At 33.0% G+C, this 21663-nt stretch overlaps 1 protein-coding gene across 1 annotated transcript in view; it reads left to right on the forward strand.

The window, feature by feature from the left end:
- Positions 1–21663, forward strand: part of LOC149545374 (disease resistance protein Roq1-like) — a 173747-nt gene that overhangs the window by 82887 nt on the left and 69197 nt on the right. The gene's annotated exons all lie outside the window — the stretch shown is intronic.

A 21663-nucleotide genomic window follows, 5' to 3' on the forward strand; every position in this document is an offset into this window, starting at 1 on the left:
AACCAATCAAATGCATCCCTAAGCATCCTAGGGCCCTACTAACATATGTTGTCATCAAATGCATTGAGAGGAATCATAGGTTAACCTATGACCCCTCTTGATGCATTGGAACTAACCAAATCTATCGCTAGGGGCTTTAGGGCCCTTAGGGAGATACGTTGACATGAAATGCATTAAGAGGCGTCATAGTTTAACCTATGACCCCTCTCAACACATTAGAATCTATCAAATGCATCCCTAGTGGTCTTAAGGCCCCTAGGGACATATGTTGTCATGAAATGCATCGAGAGGGGTCATAGGTTAACCTATGAACTATCTTGATACATTAGAACCTACCAAATGCATCCCTAGAGGTCTTAGGGCTCATAGTGACATACATTGTCATGAAATGTGTTGAGAACCTATGACCCCTCTCAGTGCATTTCATGACAACGTATGTCCCTAGGTGCCATGTATTTGGCTAGTTTGAATTTTTCATGAGGGATAATAGGTTAAGGGCCCCTAGGGACATATTTGGTTGCTTCTAATGTGTTAAGAGAGGTCATAAGGGCTGCTAGGGATGCATTTGGTTGTTCAAATGCATCGAAAGAGGTCATAGGTTAACCTATGACCCCTCTTGACACATTTGAATTGACCAAATGCATTCTTAGGGGCCCTAGGGCCTCTAAGGACATATGTTCTCATGAAATGCATCCAGATGGGTCATAGGTTAACCTACGACTCATCTCGATGCATTCGAACCAACCAAATGCATCCTGAAGGCCCTTACCTATGTCCTCTATCAAAGCATTGGAACCAACCAAATGGGTCCCTAGGGGCCCTACATCCCCTAGGGACATACATTGTTATGAAATACATTGAAACGGGTCATAAATTAACCTATAACCCCTCTGAATGCATTGGAACCAACCAAATGCATCCCTAGGGCCCCTAAGGACATATGTTGTCATGAAAAGTGTCAAGAGGGGTCATTGGTTAACCTATGACCCAAGGGACATAATATAGTATAATAATCATATTTATTAATATATTATATTTGTAGGCCATAATAATAATAATAACAAGAATAACATATATTATGTTACTATATTTAATAATAATAGTAAAAGTCATAATAATATAATATAATAATCATATATAATTGTAATCATAAATATAGGCAAAAGCCTAGAAGGCAATGGTAACTTGTGAGCCTCTCATGTGGAAGGTCTTGGGTTCAAATATAGCTTCGCTTAACATATAATAATAATTAATCTAGGATTGGGTCATTTACTAATCAAAAAATAAATTAATAATAATAATAATCATAAATAAATCATAGATTATGATAATCATATTCATATATATATATATATATATATGTATGTATATATATATATATATATATATATATATGTATATATATGTATATATATATATATATATATATGTATATATATATATATATGTATATATATATATATGTATATATATATATATGTATATATATATATATGTATATATATATATATACATATATATATATATACATATATATATATATACATATATATATATATACATATATATATATATACATATATATATATATACATATATATATATATATACATATATATATATATATACATATATATATATACATATATATACATATATGTATATATATATATATATAAATGTATATATACATATATATAGATATATGTATATATACATATATATGTATATATATATATGTATATATATATATATATATACATATATCTATATATATATATACATATATGTATATATATGTATATATATATGTGTATATATATATATACATATAAAAGTTAATGAAAATTGTTACATTGCCCATGATTCCCTCCAAAATTTGGGAATAAATATCACATATCTGATCTATTATCAGATATCCAATTTAGTATCAGGCATCTAATATGAGATTAGATACTTGATTAAACTTGTACAATTTTGCCAACATATTCCTTGTCATTGCAAACCTAACAACATTACTTTCTGTGGGCCATTTTCACAGGTTTTGAGAAAACTAAAATTTTGGGGCCCAAATGTTTGAAAAAGGTTTAATAATATATGATTAGGTGTTCGATATTGTCATCTAAATGGGGAGTAGTAGTCATCGAAAGGCTAAATGAAAAAGGAAGGTATCAAATGAAGACAATGCAACATATTGGGAAAAAGAAAAGGTAAATCATTGAAGGAAAAGAAAAGGTATATTAAATGTGAGTCAAGTTGATGATGTATTGGTCGAAGGTGAAATCATAGAGTCAAATAATGAATATGTGTAGTTGAGGAATGAAAATGTACCAATTGAGAATGATAATGCCAGGATTGAAAATTTAGAGAAAGAAAATTTAGAGAATGAAATGCTACTAGGTCATAATGTAAATTGCATGATTGACCATGTTGAACATGACAATGCATAAGAAACTTGCATATCTCCTAATTATAATTGACATGAAGGTTCTTGAACACCAAAATAGATAATTGAATTTGATGAAATGATCATTACCAATTTGGAAAGAAAAAAATTAGGAAGAACCATTCAGTTATGGGCTTCAAGACTATATAAGATGTTTTGTGACAACAAGATAATGGTGGAGCAATGTTAGCCTTTTATGCACATATTAAAGATGCAAAAGATGAGACCTATACTTTCCAAATTGAAGATTCATGTCAATAAAAATTTGGAAATAAATGCTATTATTGTGAAGAATCTTTTCAGTGCTCTCAATAGCATTGGGAAAAATAGCAAGGAGAAGGATAAGAGAGCTGCTCGAAGGGTTATTACAAGCTCTTTGGTAAGTCATCATTTGAGAAAGGTTAGATATATGAGACAAACTTGTATTGACTTGAACTTAAATCATACTACTTTGAGAAGAGCACTTAGTAGATGAGCGAGAATTGACAATCCTCTTCAAAATGAAACATGAGCTTTTAATGGGAGACTTCCACATTTTGATAAGAAGCTATTGGATGATGTGAAGGAAGAAATTACACAATTTTGGCACTCTAGCTCAAGAGTATCACCCAATGTTAAAGGTGTGTTAAAGTTGAGAATTGGCATCAGAGACTGCACACCACATCATAAATATTATTTGGAAGTAAGTCAAACTATGTTGTTCAAACAATTTAGAGAGTGTCATCCAAGTCTTCATATATTACAAAGGGCTTTTGAATCTTTGAAGCCATTTTATTGTGTGCCACTTAAAATTCAAAATACATGTTGTTGCAAATATCATTTCAAGTTTTCTATGCACCATGAACTATTATGCTCCATCTGTTCTACTTTGCATAGTAAAGAAATGTTGAAGAATTGTGGCACTAGTGGTCTTTCAAAATTATCAAAAGACTTGCTAGATCAATTTTTATGTCGTAGAGTTTATGGTTATTTCTTTTATAGAAATGCTTGCTTAAATGAGAAGTGTTCAGAATGTGGTGTCTTATCCAAGTTTGACACATGTTTCCATGAGGGGTGTGAACAAGATCTTGGGAAGACAATAGTTAAAAAAAGGTATATGAAATAGTGAAATACACATTGAAGAGTGGGGTAAGGCCTCTACATGTGAATTGTTTGCAGAAGAAATTAGTGTGGCTAGTTTTATTTCAGATTTCAAGACAAATCTTTTCTACAAGCATGCAAGACAGAGTCATAGGTCTCAATGGTTGGATCAATAATTTAAAAAGTTTAAGGAGACTTTTCCCATTGCCACTATTATATTAGTTGTTGACTTTGCTAAAAACTACACATTTTAGCCTCAAAATGAGACACAATCTTAGTATTACAACTTCATTCAAATTGCTATTTTTGTCCACATAACATATAGACATGCCCCTAATAGTGTGGAAGATAATCAAAAGATTATTAGAGAGTATCATTTTTATATGACTAATGATAGATCTCACTCTCACGAGTTTTTGCAACATTGTTTCGATATTATTTTTATTTCTTATAGGAGCATGCAATTGCTATGGATAGAAATATCATTTAGTCAGATAATTGTATAGGTCAATTCAAGAATGATCACATATTTTATTGGTTATTTAGGATGCACATAGAGAGGGGGGTACCTCATATTTGGAGTTTTATGATTTTGGCCATGGGAAAGGGGAACATGATGCAGCAAGGGCATGTGTGAAGAGAGCTCCAGTTAAGGAGCAATTGAAGATTTCAAGAGGCAAGCTTCTTGATGCTTATAGCATTACTAATTGGTGTGGTTCCACATTATCACAGGGGGGACTCTTGATTCAGTAGTAGAAGGTTCTTTTGGTTGGTTGAGGAAGGGTCCATAGGTGATAGATCATATTGTGCCATAGTGAGAGACTCATCAAAAATGCATTCATTTCGGAGCTCTGATTCTAGTACATGGACCATTTGGATATGACAGCTAGCTTACTTTTTTCCTAGTTGTTTTCAGTGTGATTGGGATCATTGTGAGTCGAGTGAGTGGGTGGAGACATGGGCTTCATATTATCTTACTCCATTTTCTATCATATGCTCTATCAAAAATGATGACATATAAAGTTCACTTGAGCATAAGCATCTATCATATCTTCTTCAACCAAGACATGTATTTGCATTGGTTGCACCATAGAGGAATGATAAGAAATCAAATTATTGGTTAGCATGTTGTGTAAGAGGTAAACAAAAGCTTACACAAATGATTATAGATGATGATGGATTCACACATCCTATTGGTTGAGTAATTGTTGCTAGAACATGGCTGTAGACATACATTCTTAGAAAGAATGGAATTCATGCATTCCAAGACTATCAGAAACACACAAAAATTCTCATATATTTAGATCTTATTATAGCAATAAATGTAAAGTTGTTGAAGCATCAAGGAAGACAAAAAGTAAAAGAAAACTTTACTATTACTAATGCTGATCATGAAGCCCTATTGGAGACCCTAAAACAAAGAGAGGACCCTACTGGAACACTTGAGTAGGTATATTTACTTCTTATGTTATCTTGTTCATAATGATTCAATGAATCAATGATTATCTTGTTTAGTACAATAAGTTACTAATATTCTTTATGATATTGGAATGTAGGTACATCATGAATAGTAGCCATGCATGAAGATAAAAACCTAAATAAGGAGCAGACTGAAGAAAAATCTATTCTATTTTTGACAGTATGATTTTTGACAATACTTTTATTGACACTACGATTTTTGACACTAAGATTTTTGATAGTTGTGTATTGATGTAATAATGATGAACACTTGATATATTATAAATGTAAACTTGTTGATTTAATGTAAGAAAAAAAGGTGATTTTATTTAATGCAATTTATGTGGAAGGACAGAAAAAATGATGATTTTAATGCATATTAACACCAAACTTGCACTGTGCCCAATGCCAAAAACTTGAGAGAGGTAAAAAAATAATGTTTTTCCTTTTAATACTAACCCTAGTGACACCCTTATTCCAGCCATGAAGAGCCTCCATCATCCATGGCCACCCATATCAAGGAGTCTCCAGGGTGCTCTAAGTGTATATCAAGGTTGATCTTCTAAGGGTTGTAACTCGAAGGTTGTGGGGGCTATCGATGAAATTTCAAATGCTATAGAATGGCCATGCCAAGTCTTAAAATAATCTATCTCATTTTTGAGATATCACATTCTATTTGGATTCAGTACAGTAATCTTGCTTGATGCAAAAACTTGTAGTGTGCCTCAATTCATAGGTGCACCACAACATAACTCCCAATGAACCACAAACTAGAATTGGAGGAATTTTGTGAAACTACTAATCTTGGCATCAAATTGTCAATTCCATTAGTGCTAGATTGGTGGGTGAACCATAGTGACAACCTTGCTCTGGCCGTAGAGAGCTTCCAATATCTGTGGCCACCCTATACCAAGGAGTCTCCAAGATGCTCTAAGTGTGTGTCGAGGTTCATCTTCTGAGGGTCATAACTAAGAGCTCATGGGGGATATCTATTAAATGATGAATGCTTTAGGATGGTCATGCCAAGGCTTAAAATAACCTATCTAATTTTTTAGAGATCAAATTCTATTTGGATTTGGCACAATGATCTCGCTCAATGCCAAAACTTGCAGTGTGCCTCATTTCATAGGTGCACCACAACATAACTTTGAAATTGTTGATCTTGGTATCAAATAATCAGTTCCATTAGCTCCAAATCAGGGGTGAACCCTAGTGACACCCTTTTTCTATCTGTGGAGAGCCTCCATCATCTGCAACCACCTCGTACTTAAGAGTCTCCAAGGTTCTATAAGAGTGTATCGAGGTCAATCTTCTAACAATTGTAACTTTGAGTTCGTGTGTGCTATCAATAAAACATAAAATGCTATAGGACAGTCATGCCAAGGCCTAAAATAACCTATCTCATTTTTGAGAGATTGCATTCTGTTCAGATTCGGCATAGTGATCTCACTCGATGCCAAAACTTGCAGTGTGCCTCAATTAATAGATGCACCACTATGCAACTTTGAAATATTTTATCTTAGCATCAAATCATCAATACAATTAGCTTTAGATGGGTAGTTAAACCCTAGTGACACCCTTGTTCTAGCTATGGAGAGCATCCATCATTCGTGGCCACCCCATACTAAAGAGTCTCCAAGGTGCTCTAAGTGGGTATCAAGGTCAATCTTCTAAGGGTCATAACTTGGAGCTTCTGATGGTTATTGATGAAATGTCAAATGATATAGGATTTTCATGCCATGGCCTAAAATAAACTATCTCATTTTTGAGAGACCACATTCCATTTGGATTTGCTACAGTAATCTCGCTCGATGCCAAAACTTGGAGTGTGCCATAGTTCATAGGTGCACCATAGTGTAACTTTGAAACCACTAATCTTGGCATTGAATTGTTAGTGCCATCAGCTCTAGATGGGATAGTGAACCCTAGTGACACCTTTTTTCTAGATTTAGAGAGCATCCATCATCCACAGCCACCCCATACCAAAGAGTCTCCAAGGTGCTCTAAGTGTGTATCAAGGTCGATATTCTAAAGGTTATAAATTGGAGCTCATTAGGGCTATCAATGAAATGTCAAAATGATATAGGAAAATTATGGAAAAGTCTAAAATAACCTATCTCATTTTTGAGAGATCACATTACATTTTGATTCGGCACAACAATCTTGATGAATGCCAAAACTTATAGTGTGCCTCAGTTTATAGGTGCACCACAGCGTAACTTTGAAACCCCTGATCTTGGCATTGAATAGTCAGCACCATTATTTTTAGATGGGTGGGTGAACCTTACTGACACCCTTTTTTTGGCTATGGAGAGCCTCCATTATCCATGGCTATCCCATACTGAAGAGTCTCCAAGGTGCTCTAAGTGCATATCGAGGTCGATCTTCCATGGGTTGTAAGTCAATTTTTTTTTGGGCTATCGATGAAATTTTGAATGCTATAGGAGAGTCATGTCAAGGCCTAAAATAAACTATCTCATTTTTGAGAGATCACATTCCATTTGGATTTGGCACAATGATCTTGCTCAATGCCAAAACTTGTAGTTTGCCTCAATTCATAGGTGCACCACAGCATAACTTTGAAACCATTGATCTTTGCATCAAATTTTCAATGACATTACCTCTAGATGGCCAAGTGAACCCTAGTGATGCCCTTGTTCTAGCTATGGAGATATTCCATCATTGGTGGCCACCCCGTACTAAAGAGTCTCCAGGGTGCTCTAAGTGCATATCAAGGTTGATCTTCTGAGGGTTGTAACATGGAGCTTGTGAGGTCAATTAATGAAAATTTAAATACTATAGGATGGTGATGCTAAGGCCTAAAATAACATATCTCCTTTTTGAGAGATCACATTTTGTTTGGATTTGGCATATTGATCTCGTACGGTGCCAAAACTTGTAGTGTGCCTTAGTTCATAGGGGCACCACAGTGTAACTTTGAAACCACTATTCTTGGCATCAAATAATCAATGCCATTAGCTCAATATGGGTGGGTGAACCTTAGTGACACCCTTGTTTTAGTAGCAGAGAGCCTCCATCATCCATGGCCACCCTATACCAAAGAGTCTCCAAGGTGCTCTAAATGCGTATTGAGGTTGATCTTTCGAGGGTTGTAACTCAAAACTCTTGAGGGCTATCAATGAAATGTCAAATTCTAGAAGATGGTCATACCAAGGCCTAAAATAACCCATCTTGTTTTGAAGAGATCACATTTTGTTTGGATTTGGCACAATGATCTCGCTCGATGCCAAAACTTTAATTGTGCCTCAATTCATAGGTGCACCACAACATAATTTTGAAATAGTTAATCTTGGCATTGAATCATCAGTGTCATTATCTCTATATGGTCAAGTGAACCCTAGTGACACCATTTTTTGGCCATGGAGAGCCTCCATCGTCTGCAGCTGCCCCATACTATGGAGTCTCCAACGTGCTCTAAGTGCATATGGAGGTCGATCTTCTGAGGTTCGTAACTCAAAGCTTGTGAGGGCTATCAACTATCGATGAAATGTCAAATGTTATAGAGAAATCATATCAAGGCCTAAAATAACCTATCTAATTTTCAAAAGATCACATTCCATTTTGATTCGGCATAGTGATCTCATTTTTACTTGCAGTGTGCCTCAATTCATAGGTGTACCACATCATAACTTTGAAACCACTAATATTGGCATCAAATAATTAGTTTCATTAGCTCTAGATTAGTAGGTGAACCATAGTGACACCCTTGTTTTAGCCACAGAGAGCCTCCATCATCCACGGCCACCCCAACCAAAGAGTCTTTAAGGTGCTCTAATTGCATATTGAGATTAATCTTCTAAGGGTCGTAACTCAGAGCTCATGAGGGCTACCAATAACTACTTACCAAGTTTGGTGAACTCATCAAATTGAGAATTTAAAGTTATAGAAAAAATTGCTGAAAATTGCAAAAGTTGCAAAATTGTAATTTTGCAATTTTACAACTTTTTCTTTCAAAGTGAAAATCAGTGCAAAAGAGTTAGTTAGGGGTTTGAGCATGACCATAAAAGGTTGGAAACACCTATATAAGGTATGAAATTATAGAATTCATTAATGAAGCCAATTTACATAAAAGTTGCATTATATGCAAAATATGGCCCAGAAGGCTAATCATGGGAATGTAGGGGATTATAGGGTTTGCAGTACTATATAGGGTGGAAAATGTCTTATTAGGGCCTTTAGATGTTTATTAGATCAATAATGGTCAAAAAATGTAATGACAATTTAAATTACAATTAAAACTTGGCAATAAGTTGTCATCAATTGATTCAAAGGGAGTAGAAGTCAGTTAGTGGAGAAAGTTGGTCAATTTATAACTCTTAGAGAGTATCTTTAAGGTATATTGTTCAAATACAAACAAGATGTATGGTTTATGATTAATAAGAAATAATAAAACAATTTTTCTTTCTGCAATTTGTATTATTTTCCATTGTTACACTTTGTTGGTAACATGTTTTTAATGAGATTGTCAAAGGAATATTCTTTTGTCACAAAAAATTTAGTGCTTTTGTAGGGGCCATATCTCAATTTTGCAACATTGGATTGGCCTGATTTTTGGACATATTATGGAGGGTCAAGTGATCTAATTACTTAATGGTTGGATTGAGGAAATGAAGTATGGTTCAAAAGTTATGAATGATTGTGTTTGGGTATATACAAAGGACAACAAGAAGGTATGTTTTGGATGATTTAGTTCCTAAGTTTTGCTAAGTGTGTTGAGATTAGATTTCAAGACAAGAGTTAGTTTCAAGCTTGAAGGTGGAGTTTAAAATTAGATTTAGGGTTGTGTGAAACTTGTGTAGGAGGTAAAAAAGTGTGTTGATGTTATTGTCTAAAATGTCATTGATCTTTGTTGAAGCCTTTGAGTTCATCCCAATTCCTTGATAGACTACCATCTTTTTGCGAATCTCCTTACTTAAATTATTGTTTATGAAAGGTGTACCAAAGGGCTCTGTATCACTCAACCAAGATAAAGAATAATTCCAATATAAAACTAAAACCAAAAGGAAAAAAATGGTTTTTCCATATGTCCTCATTTCTATGGTTTCTCTCTATAAATAAGGTTTCCCTATTTTGCTTACTCTAAATCACATGATAGAAAGGGAACTCCCATATATTAACTGTGGAATTTTTTATAGAAAAAAGATATAACTCATGATAGCATTTCAAATTAAACACTGCATCCAAATTTGATAATAAAGGTTGTTAAAATGTTGTTCACAAATTACTGCATTTGAATCAACTATAACAAGCATGATCACAATTAATCATATTCCATAAACATGAAAAATAGACATGATCCATGATAAATTGAATAATACTAGATACTAAATTAATATGTATATTATTGTGCATAGAAATGACAAAAATATATATATAAATACATGTATCCATAGACAAATTACACAAATATATATCAAAGTTCATCTATCCATAGACATTTTACACAAATATAAATCAAAACACATAGATCCATATACAAAATGTGGCTGATCATACCATCAGAATGTATATAATATCAATGTTTCTGTAAACAATGTGGCATATGCCAACTCAAAATGTCTCTTGATGCATCCTGTAACAACTATACTATGCTAGGCTGGTGGTGGATGATCAAAATGTAGTCTCTTCACTGCACTAGGTGGATCAGATGCCTCCTACATAAACAATGAAAGAAAACCCAAAGTTAGACTACTAAATTTATATGATTCTTTGTATATAACATTGAATTACTCAAATGCATAATGATCTTTCTTTTAATGATGATGTATAGTATTTAATTTTCATCATAAATATCTCTTTCATTGACCTCCTATGCTAGTTAGGAGTCCTCTCGTATGCCCTTGGCAATGCTTGTACCTCACTGATTGTGGCCTATGTATGTTCAAATATGTTTGTCAAATGAATCTACAACTTAAACTATAACATTATAATTCATAGCATGCTATATTTATAACATATAATCAAGAATTCAAATTACAACTTACTAGTGTAGGCTCCTCCTCAGGATATAATGGCTACATCATCAAAGATACAAAACTCTCCCATCCAACCTCATGTACACTAGGAGTTTCCTATGAGATACAAAATACTAGTTGTTAATATCATGGAAATCAATTTTGAATTTATTTATGAAAATAAGGAAAATAAAAAATAAATGATAGTTATGCATAAAATAGGGCTCTTAGTGCAAATGGAAATGCCTGAGCATCTACGATGCAAAATCTGCATGGGCTCATCGTCAGTAGCCATGTCTTATATAATAAATAATGTAATTAAATTTCATTACCAAAAATATTTTAAAAGAATGCATTGATATTTAATTAAATATAAAACACCTAATTATCTTTCCTTTGTTAATGGGTCATGGCTCATCCCCCACACTTTGTACCTTAGGGATAGGTGGTACCTACAAGATAAAAGAAAGATTATAAACCATATATGCTACCATATCAAATAGAAAAATAATGAGAACACAAATTAATGTACCATAGATGTCTCAAGGCCAAATGAAATAGTCGAGAGTACGACATCATCAACCTGGCTTAGCTCCTGCTCAGTCATCAACTAAACATGAATGAAGACCACATACATGTATAAGTCAATATGGCTTAAAAATTAAAATTACTCTATTGTAAAAAATTAACTTTAAATTGTATATGTTGTAATAAAAAAATGTATACACATATCAACATAGAAGGAGTCTATGCCTTTGCATGCCCCTCCTCTCTCGCATCAGGGTTTGTAGCCTATGCACTTATGTCTGGTGTATCTACATCAAATACAAAATGATACTCAAAATGATCAGCTATGGGACCCAAAAAAATATTCTTGCATATTATGCAAGTATGGGGCACACAAACATGTGATGAGCTCACCAATGATGAACTCATACTAGCATCATCAACATGGGGAGCCAACACTGACCTAGCCTAGGATATCAATAGGCTACTCAATCTATGGATAGCTCTAATAGTCTAAGATCTAACATCTACAATGATATCAGGATACTACACTCAAGGAGGGGGGGAGACATTAGTAGTGGTACAAAAGTTTTAGCTTTCTTCTGCTAGGAAGAAGGTCTATCCTAAGGAGTTCCTCCTCCTACACCCATGTTGGGCTTCATTCTCCAATAGTTCACCTTGAGGCCCAGCACAAATTCTACATACAATTTTCTAAGGAAATAAAGTGGCACCACTAAATTTCTATGTGGAGGGGTGTCAAAAACCATCCACTAATGATCCTAAAAGTTCACACATATGGTGTAATTTGTGCACAATTTAATCGATAGTTTGGGCCTTTTGTGGTTGACTAGTAAACCAATTTTTGGGTTCCCCAAGAGGGAAACCAAATCATCTTTACCTATATTGAGGGACACAACCTCATCATAGTCCAACCCATCATCAAACATTTCATGCATTTTGCTCCTTAGTAAGTGTTTCAATGTTATCCACTATGGTGTTTAATGTGGATAACATAAGACCCAATGCAGGTATAGTATTATATGTTGTTCGTAAAGCTCACAATTCGATAAGATTTCCAAATATCAAATCCTCAATTTGAGGAGGGTTTTGAGGGGGAAAGGGATCATTTGGTGGATAATTTTGAGGGGCCATTGGAGCATTTGGTGGGGGGCTATGAGGAATAGTATTTCTTGCCTCAGTATCATCATTTTGGTCAGCCATACCTATTAATTTGCAAAACATAATTTCTATTAAAAAAACTTAAATTTCAACAATTTCTATCAAAAAATACCTAAATTTTAAAAAATTCAATTCAAACTAACAAATTTATAATAGAATTTAACAAATTTATAATAAAATTGATTGAAAACATAAAATGACTAACTTATATCATGTATGCATTCGTGGATCGAATATTAGAGCTCAAAACCAAAAATAGAATGTGAAAAAACAACCCTTGGGTTTGCTATTTTTTTAAAATCATAGTACAAGTATCAAGCATCTAATTTCATATCAGATATTTGATACAAAATCAGATACATGATAAGGCTTGGGCCTACATTTTAGCTTTGGTATTAGGATGGGTGGAAAAAAGTCAGTGTAGATTTTGAAATGTGTTTAGACATTTTCAAACTCATCTTTTTTCACATCACTACTTTTTGGCACACCATGATCTTGTACATACCCTTATTCCTGAGCCCAAGTTGAAGTTCAAAAAAATAGCTTAGTGTGATAGGAATATGAATATAAGGGGATTGATTGCTTATAGCCTTGGTCCATCTATCTTCCTTGAAGTTGATAGCAAGCTAGAAGGTATTAAGTTCCTATGCACATGTTGGATTATTATTTGGGAACACTTTGGGGATCCTCTTGTTCCTCCATTACCAAAAAATCGAGTTGCAAATTATCTCCTTCTAGTTGATGATGTAGATAAGATTCCCTATGATGAGCATACCATATGGAAGATTCAAAATTTTTATGATATTGAGAGGCTTGATGATCCAAAGACTCTAGTTGAAACTACTAATTCTCCTACCAATATTGCATCTATTGTTGTTCCTAATGATGATTTTATTCACATAGCAATGGATTCAAGTGATTCAGTGCAACATGATACTCCTTGTCTTCCAAAATTAGTTCCATGGAATGACTACTTGGTAGACATTACCAATTTGTTTATGGAGTCCTACATTGTAGATTTGGGAGACACTATTGATGACATTCATCTTCTCTTTGTTGAAGATGATCCTTCTTTAGTTGTTATGAGTGACTATGCTTACCCTCATCTTCATTCTCTACTTGATCATTCTTTCAAGGTTGACATGATGTTAGATCCTTTGATACAATAGTTAGAGAAGGTCACTTTATTTTTAGAGGAGATATTTGTGTCTTTGATACATATTCTACATTCATCCTTAGTTGAGCATGATTTTTCTTTTACAACATAGTGGCATAGTACACATGATTTGGAGGAGGCACCTTTTAGTATTGACATGGGGACACTTGAGTAAGTCTTAGAGATTTCATATATTTTGAGGTTTCTTCCTACACATGGTAGAGGCTTCATTGGTACACCTTTAGTTTTGTTTCTTCCTAAGAGGAGGAATGTTGTTCTACACTCATGGCGGAGATTCAACATTGAGCCATGCCCATCTACCATAGGCCTACATTCTATATTGAAAGGGGGCTACTTGGTATATCTTCCTCTTCTTTTCTCTTATGGGGGGATCTTCTCCTCACATGAGGTCTTCTTCTCTCTCATTTTCTTTTATTCAACTTATCACTCTTTTTGAAGGGGGCCATTTCCCATGTGGTTTTCTCTCTTTCTCCAATTTATGAGAGATTGCATTGCATCTATCTTTTGCACTTGTATCTTGTACATGGGTACATAACATGGCCTAGTAGTCAGGAACCATCTTGCTTTATTATCTAGCTTTTGTGAGCTTAAGTACATTTCCTTAAATTGCACTTAAAGGGAGGTGTTTGTGTAAATAAGTATTTACTATTTACACCTTACTTAAGTTTACTTAGTTTAATGAATATTCATATTAGTTTTCATGTAGACACTTAGGTGTTTGCATATTCATATGAGTTGTCATGTAGAAAACATAGCAGTTTGCACTTGAATTGAGCACATCTTGTCTACTACATCTCTTTATGAGATACACCTTTACATTCTTATCCTCTCATTTTTGCATGTACATTTATGCACAATGGAGAATAATCCATTCTTGGAGGACATTTTCTTAGCTATTATGCTTATCTCTTGTATGACTCCTAGAAATATTAGTTGCCTTTATATACAAGGCACTTCTATGATGTATTCATATAATTATCTTATTAATCCATTCTCCTTTGATCATAGCTTGTCTCTCTTGTACTATCTCTTGAGCTTCTATAACTTGGTATTTCATTCTTACCTTAGGCATATTCTTACATGGTATTAGAGCTATACCAAATTCTTACACATTTCATATCTATTTCATCTCATTTTACCATTTTATGTTGCATATGATTATATATATATATATATATATATATATATATATATAGGATTTATTATAGTTTGTGGATTAAAATATGAAAAATTTGTTATTTATTTCTTTTACTAATCTCTATTATTATTTCATTTTGATTTTTGGAACATATCTTCTTGTTGCCGATTTCACAATTTCTTCATGTCGCATTTTCGATAAGAACTAGTGAGGAAACCCACAAGCCTTAATTTGTTGTAAACGATACACTTGTTAGATGTAGAAAAATATCATCCATCCTTATTTTCATTTCCACTCAAACTAATGTTTAATACGTGGATCCTTGCCATAGTCAAGTTGGAATTGCAAATAATAAATATTTATATTACAATCATGTTATTTGGGAGCCTGTGGTGAAAGAGAATTAGGAATGACTAGAAAATAGAAAATTCTCAACTAATAGAAAATTTTGTTGCTATTGTGAGTGGTGTATAATTTAAAATAGAAAAATCTTATACTAAGATATTTATAAATATCATTTGGATAGGAAGCTCAATGATCAAATTCTTCCTTTATTTGTATTTTGTTACAATATACCATTATGTTGTATTGAAAACTGAAAATGGCCTATTCTTTGCATGTAGAATAGTTTTGTTACGTGCTTATTATGTAATTCCTTGCACATATCAAAGAAGTGGTAAAAATTTGTGTACATATAAGAAGCAGGAGACATAAGTATTGAGAAGGATATATGTTAGAATATATAGTCCACTTATACATTTGAGACAGGGGATGAATCAGTTATCCAACTAATATAACAATAAACATATGAGTAATATAAAATGAAACTACAAAAAGATAATCATACACAATAATATCAGATATGTTGACTAGGGAAACCCTTGATCAGAGGGAAAACCTTGGTGGGGGCCTACAAGATGATGTACTAATAGAAATATTCCTTGTTAGAGGATAGACCTTTTCAGGAGTCTATTACAACATTTAGTACATATGACTCCCAATTAGGAGACTTTGAATCCCTGTTAGAAGATTCCAACCCTATTAGGAGTTGTGCTAACCATCTTAGGAGTTGTGGAAGACAGCTAGATCCACTACTTAAATAGTTTCAAGGGAAAGACCAATGAACCCACTATCCAAATGATCTTTATATTATTACTAATAGAATAATAGAACTGAATTGTACTTTATTACTCTATCTCTATCTTGTCAACTAGACCTTTCCCCCTTCAAATCTTGTAACTAGATCTTGAATCTTGCATCCAATAATCCCTTTGATCACTTACACACATTTAGTAAGCACTTTTCTCCTTTTTGCAATTCACACTTCAACAATTATCACAATACACATCAAACACTTGATCACTTTCACAATCAAGGAAAACATCTTTCCTTTTATACCACATCTTCATAATAATTCCTTAAGTCAGACTTGAGGCTTTCTCAATTAATTAAAACAAGATTATTAATTAATTACTCTCACAATAGTATTGTCAGTTCATAGTCTATACAAAAATTCATACATGGGATACTAAGGCTTATGCACTTACTAACATCATCATCTGACTATCCTCTATCACTACCTAACTAGGCATCTATTCATTACATCCCTAATGTAGGATAATGAACAAATATCAATAACTTCTTTCCCAATACTCTATCTTTGCACTTCTCTTTGTAAATTAGGTACAACTTATGTACATCTTTGACTTAGACTCTATGCACTTAACCACATCATTAGGAAATTGTACTAAACATGTCCATAATTGCACATGACCAAACAATCAAACCATTTTCCATACCATTTACATCTTTGTGTGCTACTCATCTAGTCTTTATAGAAATAATGATATGTTGGAAGCTAGGAAGTAAGGGCCTACTCAACTGGCAAAGCACAATGGTATTTTTATTTGGTATGCTTGTTTAATGTATTATTTAGGAGTTTGATTTTATACTTAGTCTATTTGTTAAATTAGATATTTGTGTTTTTATCCATTTAGAATTTTAGATTAATTAATTTACAGTTGAATGAAACATTTCTAAAGCCATTGTTACTGTTATTTCTATCATAAATTGTTATTTTTATTGATTTTATAGATTAATTTTTTTTTTTCTTTTTTTTTCTTTTTTTCTTTTTCTGATGCTCCTATCGCTAGGATGTGATAGTTCCTATCATTGGGATTTATTTGGTTTTTCCATAGGTTCAATTCCGCATGTTCTAGATGCATCCATAAGATTATGACCTAGATTGACACGTATAGACCAAGCTGAATTTCATCATATATTATTAATTATTCCTTAATTATTTGTGCTAGTGTTGGTCTATTAGAGTGGCCTTGTTAGAGGACTTTAGACATTCCATTAGGATGTCACCCTATTAATGGATTTACATATAGTTTTTATGTCAACCTTGATTAAAGGATTTCAAATACTATTGACAATGGTTAGAAAGTAATAACAAGCTTTGATATTTTAAGTACAACTCAATCTGCATATACAAATCTCTATTCAGATATAATGTACTAATTCACTATCTAGCCTCCATCTTCATTTCAATTTTGATTCACTTGGAAACCCTTCGATAAATCACTCTTTACTTCTTCTCAACTTGATTCAGACTTCTACCTAGATCCACCATTCAATAGCACCAGTCACTACTTCAACCTTACAAGCATCTACATACAAGTATATGCAAAGACATACACTATAGGTTCACCTTTGTACCTCCTTAAATAGTTAATTCTAATCTTTTTCCACTTCAACACCACCATGGATCTTAGGGTCTATGATTAGATCCATCAAATACATTGAATCTAATTGGCATTTTGTTTTTCTCTTCCTTTTCTAGAAACTTCTCTTGGAATCCATCTCTTATGTCATTTACCTAATCATCGCTGCAAATAGTTAGAAATTATGATTTGTCACAAATATTTAAAATGTTGTTCCTTACTCGACATTATGTTAGAATACTCAGTCATCACTGGGTTACTTGGCCACTATTAGAATTTTTTTTGGACACATACACTATTAACCGATTGATAGTGATGCTTTGTCAACACTAAATTTTCTCGATACATACTTCAAAATTATAGTCTTCTACTCTTTTACTTGGTCATGCCGATGAATTTGATTTATCTTTGTTCATATTTTCAAGACTTGAGCATTAATGTCTTCTCCTCTTACAAATTGATTTAAAAAATCAGTTTATCTTGTCAAAGTCCAACTAATCAAGTGCCCATTTGTAGTTTCCTTTACATAAATAAACCTATTTTCTAGATCCTTTTGTTATGAATAAATTCTCAAATCCTCTTCATCAATGAAATAGATATGACACTTAGATCAGATAGAAAATTTTGTTATCAATAGATTTGACATTAATTATAAGAAAACATTTTTTTCTATTATAGTTTTCAACAATCTCACTATTTGGCATTGATTGAAACTTCTTTAGAAACTCTTACAATAATTCTGGTTACCATACAAACCAAAATATTTGTACAGACTTGAGAAACACCCTCAATGTATCAAATCTTTATTAGCATCCTTAGTTTTATTTTGATTCATATCCATAGCAACATCTTAAGTAAATATTATAAGCTCCCTTTAAGTAATCACTAGTTCTTACTTAGATATGTTTTCCTATTTTTATTATCTCCCTCTTTCATCTTTATTTATAACTCTCAGATAATCTCTGACATGATCTCTCTCTCTCTTCATATTAACCTAGATAATCTCTCCCTCTTGGTGTCTTAGATACTCTTTCCCTCTTTGACAATAATGCCAAAGACATATTTAACTTCAACTCATGCATATTTCTCATATATGTACCTTCATGTCAATTCTAAATTCTTCATTTATCACCTTCATATGATTGATCAATTATTTTCCCCTTCTTGTTTACTACTACCTTAGGCAACTCCTAAAGTAGAATTAATTTGTAAGATAGTCAGATCAACACTTTTTGATGCAATTCTTCATATTTCCTTAAGTAGCTTTATCTAGGGAAATCACTGCCAGATTACCCCTCAGATATTTTTGAGCATCCATAGTTAAATCTTCAGTGAATATGTAAGTAATTTTCTCTTTTTTGTTCACATATGAGCCAATATCACTTTTTGGCTTGAACTAACTCTCTCAAGTAATGATACTTAATAGAAATGTGTTTTGTCCTTGTGTGTGTAAAAGGGTTCTTTGATATTTTAATAGTGTTGGAAATATAAGAGGAGCAACTAAGAGGGGAGGGGTGAATTAGTTACTACAAAAATAAATCCTAAATCCCTTACATGTCAATACAAAATGCAAACAAATAACTAAATATTGCTAAAGCTCGATAAACAAAATGTTGTAACTTGGTAATAACTAGATTAGCTTGGTGAATGATTAACACATAGATAATTAGATATCATCTGTGATTACCATTATTTTAGTCTTACTTTAACTTAGTTGCAAACACATAAAATAAAATATCGTGAACACATTTGACACCAAGATTTAACATGGAAACCAAATTTGGGAAAAACCACCAATAGCAACTAGTTACTGATTTTCACTCTTCTAAAGTGAGCCCTATTAGGAGCCAACCCTATTAAAGGTTACAAAACACACTATTAGGTGCGACCCTATCAAAGGATTTAATGACCTTTTTAGGAGTAAACTTATTAGAGGTCTTGAGAACAATTCAATGGAATTGCCACCTTGTTATAGGATTCATAAATAGTTGTTAAGCCAACACCGTTAGAAGATTTAGATCACTGCTACAATGGTTAGAAAGTAACAATGAGATGACCTAATTTGAATGCAACTAAATTGCTGATTTTGAATCTCTATTCTGGCTTGTACTTGATCCTTCCTTCTTGAATATGGCTTTTCTACTCTACAAGGATATTTTTCTTATCCTTCAAATTTGCTTCCTCTACTCATCATTAAATTTTTTATCACATCATTATAATTCACACTTGCACACTTTGAAGTCACAACTTGACCTTATACTTATATCTTACACTTTCTCAAGTCAACTCAAATACAACTTAGAATAATCAATATTCATCACCTTGGTCAGCTAGAATCAATAGATAAATCAATTGAGCTTAATGCAAAAAAAAAAAAAAAAAAAAAAAAATCCTTCGTTAGCCAACCCTGATCGGTAGAAACTAACTTAGAAATGATTTCCTTTGTTAACCAATAGAAGCTTGGTTAACACTACAAACTATTGAAAAATCCTTTGGCAATTGAGTGAGCTTAGTTAGCACTGGTTCCATCCAACTTTCCTTCCTTACCCGAGTGAGCTCAATTAACACTTGCTTTCTACAACTTTTCCTTTGACATCTAACTGAACTAAGTAGAAACTACTTTTTGAACTAGGAAAACATAGGAATGCTTGATAGACACCAAGACCTATCTTCACTACCTAAGAGAGCTTGGCATATACTGACTGATAATGATATAACATTTGTGTAACATCAAAGACAACACACAATTAACCAACTATATCCAACAATCTCCCCCTTTTGCATTGATTGGAACACAACATGTCATAGCACAATGAAATATTTGATTTTAGACTTGAAAACTCCCTCAGTCAGTATGACCTCTTCCTTTCACTAGATTATGTCTACAACAACTACTACCAAGTTCATTTAGAATATTCTCCCTCTTTCAACAAACTTCCTTTTAAAAAGCTTCTCCCTTTCTGATATCTAACTTTATTCTCATTCCAAAAATTTCTTAGAGATATGATAGTAAACTTCTCCCTCTTTGAAAACACATGCAAAAAATAATAACTCTATAAATACCAATGTATCTTAAGTACTGATTCATCTACAATATGCCCTTGCCAATTCTACACCAACTGATTAATCTTTAACAGGTTCTAGTTGATGCATTCACTAAACTTCATTTAGTTAATTTCAAATAAGGGAATGACCCCTAGCTTACCTCTTAGGTACATAAATGCATCCTTAGGTAATGGCTTGGTGAATATGTCTAAAATTTGTTCCTTTGTGTTTACATATTCCAATCTGACTTCTTTATCTTGCACTAACTCTCTTAAGAAGTGATATTTTATAGCAATATGCTTTGTTTTGGAGTGCATTACTAGAATTTTTGATATATTGATTGCACTATTATTATCACAATATATGACAACTAGATCTTTCATAGATATACCTTCATTCCTTCCAATAGTTGTTTGAACCAAACAATGTTAGAACAATTGTTTGTTGCTACTACATATTCTACCTTAGTTGTGGATTGAGATGTACAATTTTTCTTCTCATTTGTCCAAGATACTAGTCTTTTACAAAGAAAGAATGCTCCACCTCTAGTTCTTTTTCTATCATCAAGACTTCCTGCCCAATCAACATTAGTAAATAATTTCAAGTCCTAATTGCCTCCAAGTTTGTAGCATAAACCATAGTCATTAGTACCTTTCTAATATCTCATGATTCTCTTGATTGCCATTATATGATTTTTTGTAGGATTTGCTGAGAATCTTGCCACTATTCCAACTACTAGAGCAATATTAGGCCTTTTGTGAGCTGCATACTAAAATTTTCCAATCATTGATCTATATTTGGTCTTGTCCACTTCTTTGGAATCATCATTTTTGGAGATCTTATGTCTAGCAGACATAGATATTTCAACTAGTCTTGAATCTTCTATTCCAAATTTCTTTAGTATCTCCTTGATATACTTAGACTAAGTGATG

Source organism: Cupressus sempervirens, chromosome 7, assembly GCF_028749045.1.
Source record: "Cupressus sempervirens isolate cs-2001-9-10 chromosome 7, ASM2874904v1, whole genome shotgun sequence".
NCBI lineage: Eukaryota > Viridiplantae > Streptophyta > Pinopsida > Cupressales > Cupressaceae > Cupressus > Cupressus sempervirens.